We start from the raw sequence: 14,089 nt of genomic DNA on the forward strand, positions 1-14,089 counted from the left end.
AATAGCAGGTGAATAATATCACATTTACGCAGAGAAAAGCGAGGCTGAGGACGATGCCCGCCGCACATTTCGGCTGCAATTACAACGAGGCGTGACTGTAGTTTGGGTCCGTGACTGTAGTTTGGGTCGCAATGTGAAGGCGCTATTGTGTGAGTGAGCGAGCGGACCCAGCGACCTCTGACTGCCCACAAAGTGCTGCTTAATGGGGGGGGGGGGGGGGGGGGGGGGGGGGGGTCCAGGGACACAGCAAAGTCACATCGAAGCATTTCAAGGTATATAAGCACAGTTTTAAGAGAAGTTAGACGGGAAAAGGGGGGGGCAGCACTGTTCCTGATTAAAGGTAAGAGTATCCTGTCAATGTCTGTGGGGTGGGATTATTGGCGGGGGGGCGGCGGGATTTACTGTCCTCCACGGTCCTGGTCTGTCGGCCTTTTTGGTGACGCAGACATACTCAACAAGGTACCTGTTGTTGTGGTGATAACTCTCTGAATGAACCAGCGTTCAGTTTTTTAACTGTCATGCCCTCTGCTGGTCTGTCTTTAAAAACAGAAGGAGCGGCTGGTGACATTTGGCTAGAGGGGGCAGAGCTTAGGGCACGACTGTTGGACTAGAGAAGCCGGAGTGTTGGACCTGCTCACAGCAGCACGGACGTGACCTGCGGGGGCCGCACCCCCATGCTGTCCCGTGGGGGCCCACGCACAGCTGCACATACATGATGGCTGCTTTCTTTGTGTTTTCTTATGCACTTGAGGCTGGTGGTTACAAGCTGTTAAATTTTACAGTGTGGGGTGTACAGAGGAGGTAGTGAGAAAGGGTGGGTGGAGATGATCTTTTAGGGAGGGGGGTACACAGACTTCATGAGCACTGGGGGTCTCGCCCTCCTGTCTCTTGCTCACTTGTTTCTGCTACACAGTGAGGTAGCCATGGATGATGTAACCTGGATGTTTCCCAGATGATCCAGGTTCTCTGAGGCTGCTGGCTGATTCTGGCAGAGAGAGTAACTGAGTATCTGAGTAACTGAGTATCTGAGTATGGTCCATCAAGGGACAGTCTGCCTGGGACGTCTGCCTGAGTGTGGTCTGTTTTAAAGCAGTCTGCATGAGTACGGTCTACCTCAGTATAGGCTGTGTGAGTATAGCCTGCCTGAGTGTGATCTGTGTGAGTATGGTCTATGTGAGTACGGCCTGTGTGAGTATGGTCTATGTGAGTACGGCCTGTGTGAGTATGGTCTATGTGAGTACGGCCTGTGTGAGTATGGTCTTTGTGAGCATGACCTGAGTACAACCTGCTACAGTACAGTCTATGTGAATATGGTCTATGTGAGTACGGCCTGTCTGAGTATGGTCTATGTGAGTACGGCCTGTTTGAGTATCGTCTTTGTGAGTACGGTCTGTCTGAGTATGGTCTTTGTGAGTACGGCCTGTCTGAGTATGGTCTTTGTGATTATGGCCTGTCTGAGTATGGTCTATGTGCAAACGGTCTGTCTGAGTATGATCTGTGTAAGTATAATTTGTCTGGGTAGGGTCTATGCAAACGGTCTGTCTGAGTATGGTCTATGTAAGTACGGCCTGTCTGAGTATGGTCTTTGTGATTATGGCCTGTCTGAGTATGGTCTATGTGCAAACGGTCTGTCTGAGAATGGTCTGTGTAAGTATAATTTGTCTGGGTAGGGTCTATGCAAACGGTCTGTCTGAGTATGGTCTATGTGAGTACGGCCTGTCTGAGTATGGTCTTTGTGAGTACGGCCTGTCTGAGTATGACCTGTGTGAGTACAGTCTGTCTGTGGAGCAGAATGTCAGTGTGTCAGTCACATGTTGTTAAATGAAACTAAAGGAGGCGTGTCCGGGAGCCTTTCTTCACTCCGCTGGCTCATCAGTAGCAACAGGGCCTACTTCTTGTTGCCACGGCGATGGTGCCTCAATTGCGCAGCACACAGTGACACCTAGAGGTGTAATGTACCAATTCTGTCTGTTTTGTCTCAGTAATTCACGTTATTCGACACTGACTGAATGATAAACTAGCGACTCCCTTTCCCCACACAAGCAGCTGCAGTGGCATCGCCTGACACATGCTCTGTTCCTCACTGCGGGCTCCATGTCCACCCTGCTGTCAGTAACCCCCCCCCCCCACACACACACAAGAACAATATGCTTTTGATCTCACCCCTTTACTTCTGTCTGCGTCTTATCTGCCTGGTTAAGTTACACTTCACTTCAAGCTGGGGAGTTCAGTGAGTGTGTGTATGTGTGTGGATTAGGTTTATATTACATTCTGGGAACCAAATGCCCCCCCCCAAATGTAATAAAAACCTGTTATTTTGACGTTGTGGGGACCATTTTTCCGGTTCCCACAAAAGTCTGTGAATGCAAAAAGTAAAACGCCAAAAAGTCTTGTATTTTGTCTGGTTACTTTTGGTTAAGGTTAGGACTGGGCATGTTGGGATCAGAAATCAACGGACAGTCCTCACAACGATAGGAATACAAACACTTGTGTGTTTGTCTGTGTATGTACATGTATGGATGCTTGCCTAGCATGCTAAACACATGTGATATGCATTCATACGCAGAAAGTGCATAACTGTACAGAAGGGAAAGACATTAGCACATTAATTTAAAATAACAAAAGAGATCCTATCACTGTACCACCCCCCCCAGAGATTTTAGTATGTCTCCCCAGTGCTGGGCTGCTGTCACTCACTGTGATTTTGTTCAAAGCACAGCGTGACCGACACGTACAGACACACCAGGGCCACGTGTCAGACGCCAAACCTGCCGGCTGGGTGAGTCAGACAGTCCCTGAGGCTCAGCCGGAAGCGATTGGTTAATATCATCTCCCAGAATGCCTCAGGGCAGCCATTTTGTTGTTGGCGGGTGGGGGGAGGTCACCACACACATGAAGATGCTTGTTTAGCAGGTTCCTACTCTCTTTCAAGTCCAGCATGAACAGCTGAGGGACAGACAGAGGAGGAGGAGAGAGGGGATGAAGGAGTGGAACAGGATGGAGGGCAGGATGGAGGACTTGGAAGCCACAAGAGTCACGTGATTTGGTCACATGACTCCCATTAAGCATGAAGAGATAGCTTCTTACCCACATGCCCACCCCAATACCATATACGCCTGCATCCGAGGCCTGCGGAGACAGACCTCACACCCCTGAGCATGAGGGTAACCTCTTGCCCCAGCTGACTGCTCTGAGTTCAGTTCCTCTTCTGGATCCTACACAAGCTGGTGTTCAGTCTTTGGGAGGACACTGTTCAGGCCTCCCCTTCTCGGTCTCCATGTGTATCTGTGGCCCGTATGTGTAGCTTTTGTTTCTCTTTTCTCTGCACCCCCCCCCCCCCCCCCCCCGTCACGGGGGCCCGCAGAGGGACAGTGGGTTGATTTCATTACATGGCATGTTTGTGTCTGTGAGCTGGGTCATGGGATTTCCATGGCAACGGCAGTAACACAAAAAGGTTGTGTACACAATGGTGGTGTAGCCAGTGAATGTATAAAGTCGGGAAAATGTGTTCGATGGAGAAATATGGGAATTACATCATTTAAACTGCCAAAATACAGTCTTTTACTGCTTTCACTTGTACAGATATTTAGTTGTACATTATCTGTTAGTTCTTCGTGGCTGGTATCCTTGTTTTGATGCGGATATATGTGTTCAGTTTGCCGTAAATCACTATCCTCACCCTTCCGGTAACCTCACAGCTGGACGCTTTTGCTGATGCTGCAGGTCCTTAACCGCTTCGCCACCTGTGACCCGGACAGGGAACATTCCAGAGATCGCTCTTCTCGGGCAGGACGCCGGCGAGCCAGAACGGGGCCCGCCCACCTCATCGCCAACGGTGAGTTAAGCAGATTCCCCACAGATACCGGGGCCGTCGTCCTGGAGACAGCCAGGGGACAAGATCTCAGGAGGGAGAGATGGATCAGCATGTTTTCAAGTGCGCGATGACTGGAACGCATCCAGATCAGGGGAAACTTCTCCTCCTGTGCATACTGGCTGGAAAATAGCGGTGACATTGTGTTTAGCATGGTCCCTACATAACCGAACCCGCAACTCCAGATATGGATATGGAATTATGGAACTCAGGGCTTATTGAGATTATCTCACCCCCCCCCAGCAGCTGCTGATGCTCTCCTTTAAGGAAGCTATGGAAACGTACCACTTAATGTCACAGACATCGATATGGTTTAGGAACCTGATCGTGTGAAGGATCTCACTTCATGTTAACACAGTCAGCGTGGCTGCCTCGTGGGAGTTTAACGTACACAAACATGTTCTGAGGGCAGAGCGAAAAATGATTGGTTCAGAGGGAGAACCAATCAGATCGAAGAGGAGGTGGGTCCAAGCAATAGAGGAGGTGGGACCAAAACATCTGATTGGTTGGTCTCAGCTCATTTTGTTGCCTGGATCCACCTCTTCTATAATCTGATTGGCTACCTCTCTGGACCACTCATTTTTTTTTTCCTGCCCTCAGAACGTTTTTATGTTATTTTATGTTATGTCTTACTATGAACCCGTGTTAGTGGCTACGGGGCTGTCTGAATGGGTCTGGTTTCTCTTTCATGTCCTGTTCAGAGCCCTTCTGTTCACTGTCGGTCACATGTGACCGAGCATCCAATTGGGGATCAGAGAGGCGTGTTCTTTTGGTTGGTTGCGGTCTTGATTGTTCTTAAATGCGTCGGGCTTTGAAGTGTCGCATGGAAACAGATGTGACGCCGCCACGTGATGCTGTGTTTTGGCAGGAGCAGGTTGACGGACCGATCTGCACGGCCCCGAACCGCATCTGGACTCGGCGGGTCTATCCTGACAGTTCCCCCTCTGCTGACACCTGCGACTTTCATACTCAGCCACGGCCACTCTGTACCCGCCCCCCCCCCCCATTCGTGATTTATTTATTGCCTGACCTCCGATTGACCTTTTAACACCTTGATGATGGGGGGGGGGGGGCGTGCTTTGCCTGCCCGTCCGTCAGCTGCGGGACGTTTGCTTCTCTGGTGCTGCTTCAGTCCTCTGTGCATATCGGACCCCCGCCATGATCCGATTAACGCTGAGGAGAGGCCGGGCTGGGTCCCCACATCGATCCACTGGACGTGCTCCCCAGTTACCCACCCTTCTCGTGCCGGCGTCGCCATGGCTACCTCATGGCCGCTCCTCGCGTTTTCACGTGCATCCTGATGTTGTTTCACAGTGCATCTTTCGCCCCGTGTGAGCGTGTCAGACACCGGGGACGCTTACATGAGCATCTTATGCAAACATCGGCTGGGGGTTATGAAACGCAGTAGCGGGGAGGGGGGGGAGGGCGGGGTGTCACCACATTGACAGTGCTTCACATGTAAAGACGTTGCTGGTGATGTGTGGGCCGGTACAATGCGGTACGGCACCCCAGGGATGAAGGAGGGGGGGGGGCTTGGATGACCTCCCTCAGAGCGCTGGCACCGTGTGGCGAACACACCTCCAGCCAATCGATCCAGAATGTTCTCCCCTCTGCGTGTCCTCCCAACTAAAGCAGCGCAAGTAACCCTCGGAATGAAGGAAATTTTTATCTCCAAAAAAAAAATACATTTTTCTGATATTTTCACGATATTGAGAATGTAGCCTTCAGTTGTAAATCATTATCCTCCTTGTTTACACCCAGACAACACTTTGGATGCGTATCCAGTCCTTATAAAAACAGGACGGAATCTAGGGTTACAGTCAACAGCCTGATTTACTGTAAATTTCCCATGTTTTTTGGCTCCCGGACGCTCTCCTCTACGTTGGGTGTGAGCAGAGGGCTGAGCAAACAGCACCGAGGCAGAATACAGGAGAAAACGCGTCTGAATTGATGGCTTGTCTTCGCAGTAGTGCTACACATTTGTGTGTCCTTGCTGCAGGTATAAGTATACACTCAGTAGTGCAGCCAATCGGTCTCGCCATACATGGGTCAGCTGGTACAGTCACATGATCTCATTGGCTAATATTTAGCATCAGTGTATATACAATGTCCCTGGACCTGTCTTGCTTTAATGCAATATAAGCAAACACATATTTGTGGGTTAACACAACTCTGTATAAGCCTTTAAACCAGGGTCTTGTTACAGTAAAGTGACACAGGAGAACAGAATAGTGCTGCTACAGGGACAACAATGATCATAATGATCATCGCTTTTATTATTGTTTTTGACAGTTACACAGGAACAAAATTACAGAGTAGGGTCTCCTTGCAAAAGACGTCATTAGTCATGTGGGTAAGTTTGTCGTAAAGTACAGGTACCCAACGTAACAAAAAAGGCTGGCGCTGGCAGACTGATTTACTCTTGTCTGTATGTAGGTCTGCCAGCGAGGGGGGTCATCGGTGAGCAGAGAATGAGCCTCTAAAGGCTTGCCCCCCCCCCCCCCCAATGCTATCAGGGTATTCCTGGAAAGGCCGGGGGTAGGGTGGTGAGGGGGGGTGGCGGAGATGTCTGGGGTTATTTAAAGAGGACCACTTGTTCCAGATGCAGACGCTGCAGCCTTGTCCAGAATTCCCCCCCGCCCCCAAAATCCACATCCTTCTCTGGGTGATAGCTGGGCTACCACTGTCAAGCTTTAAGGGCAGGTAGCAAAAGGATCATCCATTTAAAGGCTGTTTATGGTTTTCAGTGTAATTCTGTCTGATTTCACCATAAAATCGAGAATAAAAAAGTTACGTTCGAATACATAGTATGACCCCTGAGCTGCTCCAGAGACCAGAGATCAGATCCTGGAAGACATAGGGCATCAGCAACAGCGTTCTGGTTCAATCTCTGTGCATGTTTTTCACGATTTTTTGAGCGGTCCTGCTGTTTGGTTGGAGGCTCAAACTGGCACGGTCTTCTGGTCAGGGCTGTTTGGGTTTTGAGGCTCGGATTATGTTTGACAGACTAAACAGGAGCACAGGAGCAGACATGGGAGCTGAGGACTTGCCGCGATAACGGGGGCCGCGGCCTTGGGCTGGCAACTGCCCGTCAGATGCATTCTGGGAAAACGCAGGGAGACGGGAGGAAAGAGGTACCAGGTAGGTGCGCAGGAAGGTCAGAGGTCATAGGATACGTTTGGATCCACTTGGTTTGTGCAAAAATATTTTTGCTTTTCCTTTTGGTGTTAAAGGTCACAATCATCTTTGCGAGTTACTTTGGATGCATTTCGGTCTCAGCGGTGCATCCGCCTCTTTCCCCGAAACTCACAGTGACCAAAGGTGAATGATGGTGGACTAGATATCTGTAAAAGGCCAGGGTGTCTACGGGAATCCGCTCTCTCCCACCACACCCAGCCCACGTCGAGGTTTCGGTTCATGTTCCTGCAGTCCCAGAGTCCTGGAGTCTTCCGGAATGTCATGTGAGACATTAAATCTTGATCTTTTAATGGTTCAGGAATGTGCAAGTGAAAGCTATATAGTTTGGCTTAAATGACTTTGGTCTAGAGGTGAATGTATTTAAGCAGACATGTAATGTGATTTGAATCAAGCTTTTATTAAAGAGTGCTTTGTCACACTTGATAACATAATGGTCACTTTTATGGGCCTGGATGTTTCAGCTTGAACCAATCAGGCACCTTGACTGTCCGCTGGAGCTTCAAACCTGCAACCCTGATCCCCCGCTGATGCTCCGTTCCAGTCGGTATCTTTTGAGCATCTTTGTTACCCAGAAAGGCTCCCAGAATGTTTACAGCAATGCCGGAGAATGGTGACTCAGGGATCCCACCTGGGATCAGGTACAATCCAGCGTAGGTCATGACACGGATGATCGAGTAGGGTCGTCTGAGCACCAAAACCATTTAGACCCCAGAGCCTCTGATGGTTCAAGGTTTGCCGGGGTCAGATGCGGATTCCCCGCGCCTCATTCCAGTCTTGGAGCTTTATGCCTGCCAGAGGGATCCATGTATGTCGGAACACAAATAAAGCAGGAGGAACGGCTGCGGAGTAGCGCCAAACCCAAACATCTTCCCATTTCCCACACTCCTGTGGATGGACACGAATGTTTTCTCAGAGTTCCTGGAAACAGAGCCCTGATAAGGGCGAAGCTCAGGTTTAGTATTTCGCTGCAGGCCAGAAGTGAAAAATAAAAACATTGGCGGTAAATACCAGACATCAGCATGTCACGAGCCCTGTCAGCTTCTGCTCTAGAAACATGTTTGTCATGTTCTTATGAAGGACACTATAAGATTCTGTCTTTTTGTGTATGAAAAGAGCGTCACCATACCTATGGAATTACTCCAGCATTCTCTCTTCTGGACCAGCGTGTTCTATACTGAGCTCACAACTTTCATGCCGCAAATCAATGTCTTAACTATTCATCCGCTGGATCATGTGTCTACGATCGGTCGAAAATATATATATTTTTGTTGAGTTCAGTGATGTCGAAATAGCAGTGCTTTGCGTTTGTTAGCGAAGGCTGCCACCTGGTGGTGAATGCACGCACATCCTGAAACAACGGGGAAACGCACAATTACAGGTTAATTACATTCCACTATAACCTAACGTCTATCACCGATCCCCAAGTAAGCCATACGGTTACATTTAGTGTATTTACTAGTAGTTCTCATGATGTAATGTAATAGCCTTGTTATGATAACGATAAATATCCTAATTTGTAAAAATAGTTTCTTATTAGGTCTAATTACGATACATAAAATAGATCCGTGTGATGGGATGCACTGTCACTATGCAGACACTAGATGGCTCTCTCATTCTTGTTATTAATATGCTTTTTGGACATGTGGCGCAATATAGTAGCGGGGCTAGAGATCATCTTTGCTTTACACGATAGTGGCATTTTTAAATGAACAAAGTCAGTACTGAAGTAGTGTTCCCTGGCCTTCGTGAAGGTAATCCTCCCATTTTAACGGCACCTTTACAACCCTCTGTCCTCCAGTGAGTTTACTCAAATAATATCTTGTTCAATGTGTTTCGCAAGGGGGTTTTTGCCCATTCATTCAGAAGAGCATTTGTGAGGTCAGGCATTGATGTTGGACTTGAAGTCCTGGCTCACAGTTTCCATTCTAGTTCTTCCCAAAGGTTTTTGAAGGGGATGAGGTCAGGGTTCTGTGCGGGCCAGTCAAGTTCATCCAGATAAAACTCACACAACCATGTCTTTATGGACCTGGCTTTGTGCACTGGGGTGCAGTCATGCCGGACAGGAAAGGGGGCCAAACTGATCCCACCATGTTGGGAGCATGAAGATTTCCCTTCACTGGAACTTAGGAGCCTAGCTTAGCCCTGAACAACAACCACACACCATTAACTTCACACACTATGCACCTCAGCACTCAGCGACATGGTCTGTTGTTCCGAAACACTTCCACTTTGCAATAATACCACTTACAGTTGACCATGGAATATCTAAAAGACAAGAAATTTCACAAACTGACTTATTGCAAGGATGGCACCCTATGACAGAACCACGCCTGAATTCACTGAGCTCTTCAGAATGACCCATTCTTTCACAAGTGTTTGTCAACCTGACTGCATAGCTGGGTGCTTGATTTTATACACCTGTGGCAAAGGGTCTGAATGAAACACCTATACAATACTTTTGTCCATATTGTGTATTTATTGTTTGCTTTGCTGTTAATTTCAGTCCATATAGTTTAAAAGTCCCAGTTGGTTTCACATAATGATCTCCAGGGAGTCCAGGTGAGGGTTAGAGCGGTGAAGTGTCGGCTCGGGATCAGTTCGGGATCAGCTCGGGATCAGCTCGGGATCAGCTCGAAAAGAGAGATGGAGAAGAGTTATTGCCCTACACCTAACCTCTGGCAGTACTAAAGTAACTATTTGAGAGTAACACCGCTCTGCGTTTTAGTCTGTAATGTCGCAAAATGTGTATATCGGTCGGGGGTTTCAGATCCTACCGGTTGGCCGTCATTCCGCTCTGATTTCTCATCATGTCGCATGTTACCATCAGATAACGCGACCTAGGCAACTATTTCACTGCTATCCTTCATCAAGCAGATATCCGTCTGACAAAATCGAGAGTCTGACGCCGCAGAAAAGTGGGGTCGCGGATTCCGGCAGGGGGCGCTGTTCGCCGCTTTACAGAGTACGAAAAATACCCTGGGCACAGCGAAGCGAAGCTTGGAGGGCGCGTGCGTGTGCGCGATTAAAAAAAAGCGCAGCTGAAAAGCGCGAGCATTTTAATACATAGAGTTATATTTACGTATCAATATTTGTATACAGAAATACTGATATTTGCATTTATATGTATATTTATACGGAGGGCTGTTAATGGGTCACTGGGATGGCAGAATTTATACATATAAACGTTTTCAGGAGCCTATCACAGTGAGGTCTTGTGGCCAGCTCTCATTGACTGCCCTCTCTGCTGAAATTTGCTTTTCCTTCTGTGTACGTGCACCCCTCCCCCTACCTGAGCCCTCCCCTGTTACCCCCGGATACGGTGTCGGCTCTCACTTCCATGAAGCCCGTCTTTGGGCCTGTCCATCACATCCCCATGGGATACATTATGACAACCTCTCACTCAGAGGGTTGCTGGTGGAGTTCTTGTGTGTAAAGTGTCAATAATTGTTTTGAGGTTAAACGAATCGGGATCACAGCACAGACAAACAGCTCATGACGTGTAATGAGAGCAGACAGATGACTGCGGTCCACCAGCTTTGAGTCATGTTTGGCTCTGACGCGCGTTTTAAATGACTGAACATGGACTGACTTCGGAGTGTCTTTCTAGGGGTCTCCAATGGAGGTGGCAGGCCGGTGTGATTCTCTGATCCTCGCACGGTGCGTCCGCAGCCTGCTGCCAGCCCAGCCTCTCCAGCAGCGCCGGCCACCGGGCCTTTCCCTTACCATGCAGCCCGGGCCTGGCTCTGCAGTCCCACAATCACAACCCGGACCATTTGATCGAAAAGATATTCCCTGGTTGCCATGGATACGTTTATCCCGGAATGCTTACAGAACTCACAGTGAGTGGTTAAGGACCTGCACTTGTCAGCTAGTCCCCCCCCCCCCATTCACTTATTCTGACAAAAACTCCATTAAACACCAAGTATATATGATTAAAAATAAATGTGACTTGCTTGGGATGAAAACAGAGGAACTTGCATGACTGAATTATATAAGTGGATAAATGAAATTAGTGTGACGGGCGACCTGTGTGCTACTAATCTGCCAGGGTGGGCTGAAATGCAGAGCAGGGTATCGTGAGGTGATTTTATTTTTCTTGCTTTATTGTATGGACACATAATTCTGGTGACAGCTCTGTCATTTGTGGAGAAATCGGGTCTCATCACTAGTGGGTGATCAGCCCCCTCAGCCCCAGCCAGTGACGCAGGCTGCCTGTTAAAAGCTCATCGCACAGTTAAAGGCCGCGAATCCGCCGAAGGCTCTGGTGACTCTGCCTGTTTTGAGTATTAACTTCCACACTAACCAGCTTTTGCTGGGAGACGGAGGCGTTTCTGTTTGTACAGAGCAGGGGCTGGTGTGCCGGAGGATCAGAGGGGTCACTGCCGGCGGGGGGGGGGGGGGCTTCACCACCATCAGCCTGCCCGCGGGCGGCTGGATCCGCGGTCAGAGACCCTCCCCCCGGCACATCAGCAGAGTCAATGTGACCGTTACAATTTCTGGGGCCCAAACCTCAAAGCATAATCATGACAAATCATCACCAGGACTGAAGGGGTTAACACTGGCTGGGTGAGTTTGGGTGATTTACTGCACAGTGCTTTTCGGCACCATCCCAGCAACTCACCCCCTCCACCTCCCCTGGCTCTGAACCAGGTGTTACACACAGACCAGTGACGTCCTGCCACTCCAAAGGAGCTTGGATAGGTGCCATCAAACCCACAGTGCCGCTGTGGGCTCAGGGGCGGCCTTTTTCTGTGCATCAGCTTCCTGCGTTATGTCCGCTTTCTGCGTGCATGCGTCCTGCGCATCTGCTTTCTGCACGCTCGCTTTCTGCTTGTCTGCTTGTGCATATTCTTTCCGCATGTCTGCTTCTTGTGCATATGATTTCTGCATGTCTGCTTCTTGTGCATATGATTTCTGCATGTCTGCTTTTTGCATGCAGATTTCCCAGCACCTGATACTGCACCTGCAGCCTGACTGTGACCATGGAGGAACCAGCTGGCCCAGTCCAGGCCCAGCAAGAGAGAGTGTTTGCTCTGTAAAGAAAAGAGTGCAGCTGCGCTCTAAGGCATCATCTAAGGTAATTTAGGGAAATCAAAGAAAGGAACCAGGCCCTGACACCAGAGATTAAGCTCACGCATCAAATGCGGCCACAGCATCGCAGGGAAGGGTGGTGGAGGGGGGCAGCCCTGAGCGGTACCTGGGGGGAGCGGGGTTTGGTTTCTACTCCACTAAGCACCATATTACTGAGCCGATGTGCTCAGGGGGACGGCTGACCTTGACGGAGGGGAGAGGAAATGAGCGGGACTGAGAGACATTGTGGTGTTATGTCACTGTGGGCACGTTTACGGGGGGGTCATTGCAACGCCATCCTTCCCCTTCAGCCCTGGAGAGGACCCCCCCCCCCCCCCCCTCCAGTGTTTTGTGATGGCGACACCTTTGGCGGCTGTGGCCTTATAAGGGACAGATCTGTCCCCATACCCCCCCTCCGCTCAACTCTTTTCCCAGAATTCCTCACTCTGGCTGCGTCCTCGTTGAGATGAGGCCCTGCCACAGTGACAGTCCCCATTTGCCCTGGCTTCCCATACAGTCTCAGGATTCCTTCTTTTGATTTGTAGGTCATATGTCAAAAATAGAAGGGAGCGTGTGATAGACCCCGCAGGCCCGGCACAATTCCGGAAGCTTCTCCCAGTGTTTTAAAGAAACACAACCTTGTGGACAAACTGGTTCTATTACGTTTGTCCTGGGGTGTACTGGTAATAGTTATAGTCAAGTTTATCTCATAGAGCTAACCTTAGAGTTTTACGTCTGCATAAAAAAGGGCGTCATTCCCCCAAAGCTCAGAACTGTTATTTCTCACATAACATCCATTAATCTCAGGGAGAGACAGAGAGACTATGAGAGCCGGTTGGGGGGGGGGGGGGGGGGGAGGGGGCTGTGGGACAGTGAGACTGAGGTTTGTTTTTGACCCATGAGCCAACAACGCTGTCATTTATCACTCAGTCGGATGAGGTAACTCAGCGAGGGGGGGTGGTGATTGTGATGGATGTGGGTCGATCTCACGAGGCTGGAATATTTAATAAGGATGTTTTTATTATTCAAGCTCTCCACCACCCCCCCCAAAGACACAAGCGCATGCACACCACAGCTGGTTGCACGCGAGATGGAAGCTGATTAGCATCGGCAGACACGGCCTGAAGGTCACCTTGGCGGCATGCTGGGGTTCCCCCGGAAACTGTGCTGTGAGATAAGCTGCTGGGCGGATTCAGGACACGCCAGACGGACGCTTAGCATGCCGCTACGCAGACCACCATAAACACACCCCATGTTAGTATGCCAGTCACTGTGTCTTTGTGAGGCTGCTGATTATCTTACTATCAAAAGGAATGTACTGGTGTGCCTCGCAGGGTGAGTCCCAGCCGTTTTTCCCTGCGACGCTCTGGCATCCCTCGCAGGGTGAGTCCCAGCCGTGTTCCCTGCGACGCTCTTGCGTCCCTCGCAGGGTGAGTCCCAGCCGTGTTCCCTGCGACGCTCTGGCGTCCCTCGCAGGGTGAGTCCCAGCCGTTTTCCCTGCGACGCTCTTGCGTTCCTCGCAGGGTGAGTCCCAGCCGTTTTTCCCTGCAACGCTCTGGCGTCCCTCGCAGGGTGAGTCCCAGCCGTTTTCCCTGCGACGCTCTTGCGTTCCTCGCAGGGTGAGTCCCAGCCGTGTTCCCTGCGACGCTCTTGCGTCCCTCGCAGGGTGAGTCCCAGCCGTGTTCCCTGCGACGGTCTTGCGTCCCTAGCAGGGGGACTTACTGTCTGTACATAAGCGAAAATGTATTAGATCTGTGGAAAACCTCAATACTACTGCCCAAAAAGGACTAGTCAATCCAGTAGGCGGGTAAACACCCATTGAGTTAGCTAGCAGTACTTGGTCAAGCCTCTAACCAACATGTCAAAAAGGGTGTCAAACGACGATAGGGAACTTTCCAAAGCCAGGCTCTGCAAGGATCCAGCCTTGGGGAAGCACCGGGGACCGTGGGA

The sequence above is a fragment of the Brienomyrus brachyistius genome, unplaced genomic scaffold, assembly GCF_023856365.1.
Source record: "Brienomyrus brachyistius isolate T26 unplaced genomic scaffold, BBRACH_0.4 scaffold58, whole genome shotgun sequence".
Taxonomy (NCBI): Eukaryota; Metazoa; Chordata; class Actinopteri; order Osteoglossiformes; family Mormyridae; genus Brienomyrus; species Brienomyrus brachyistius.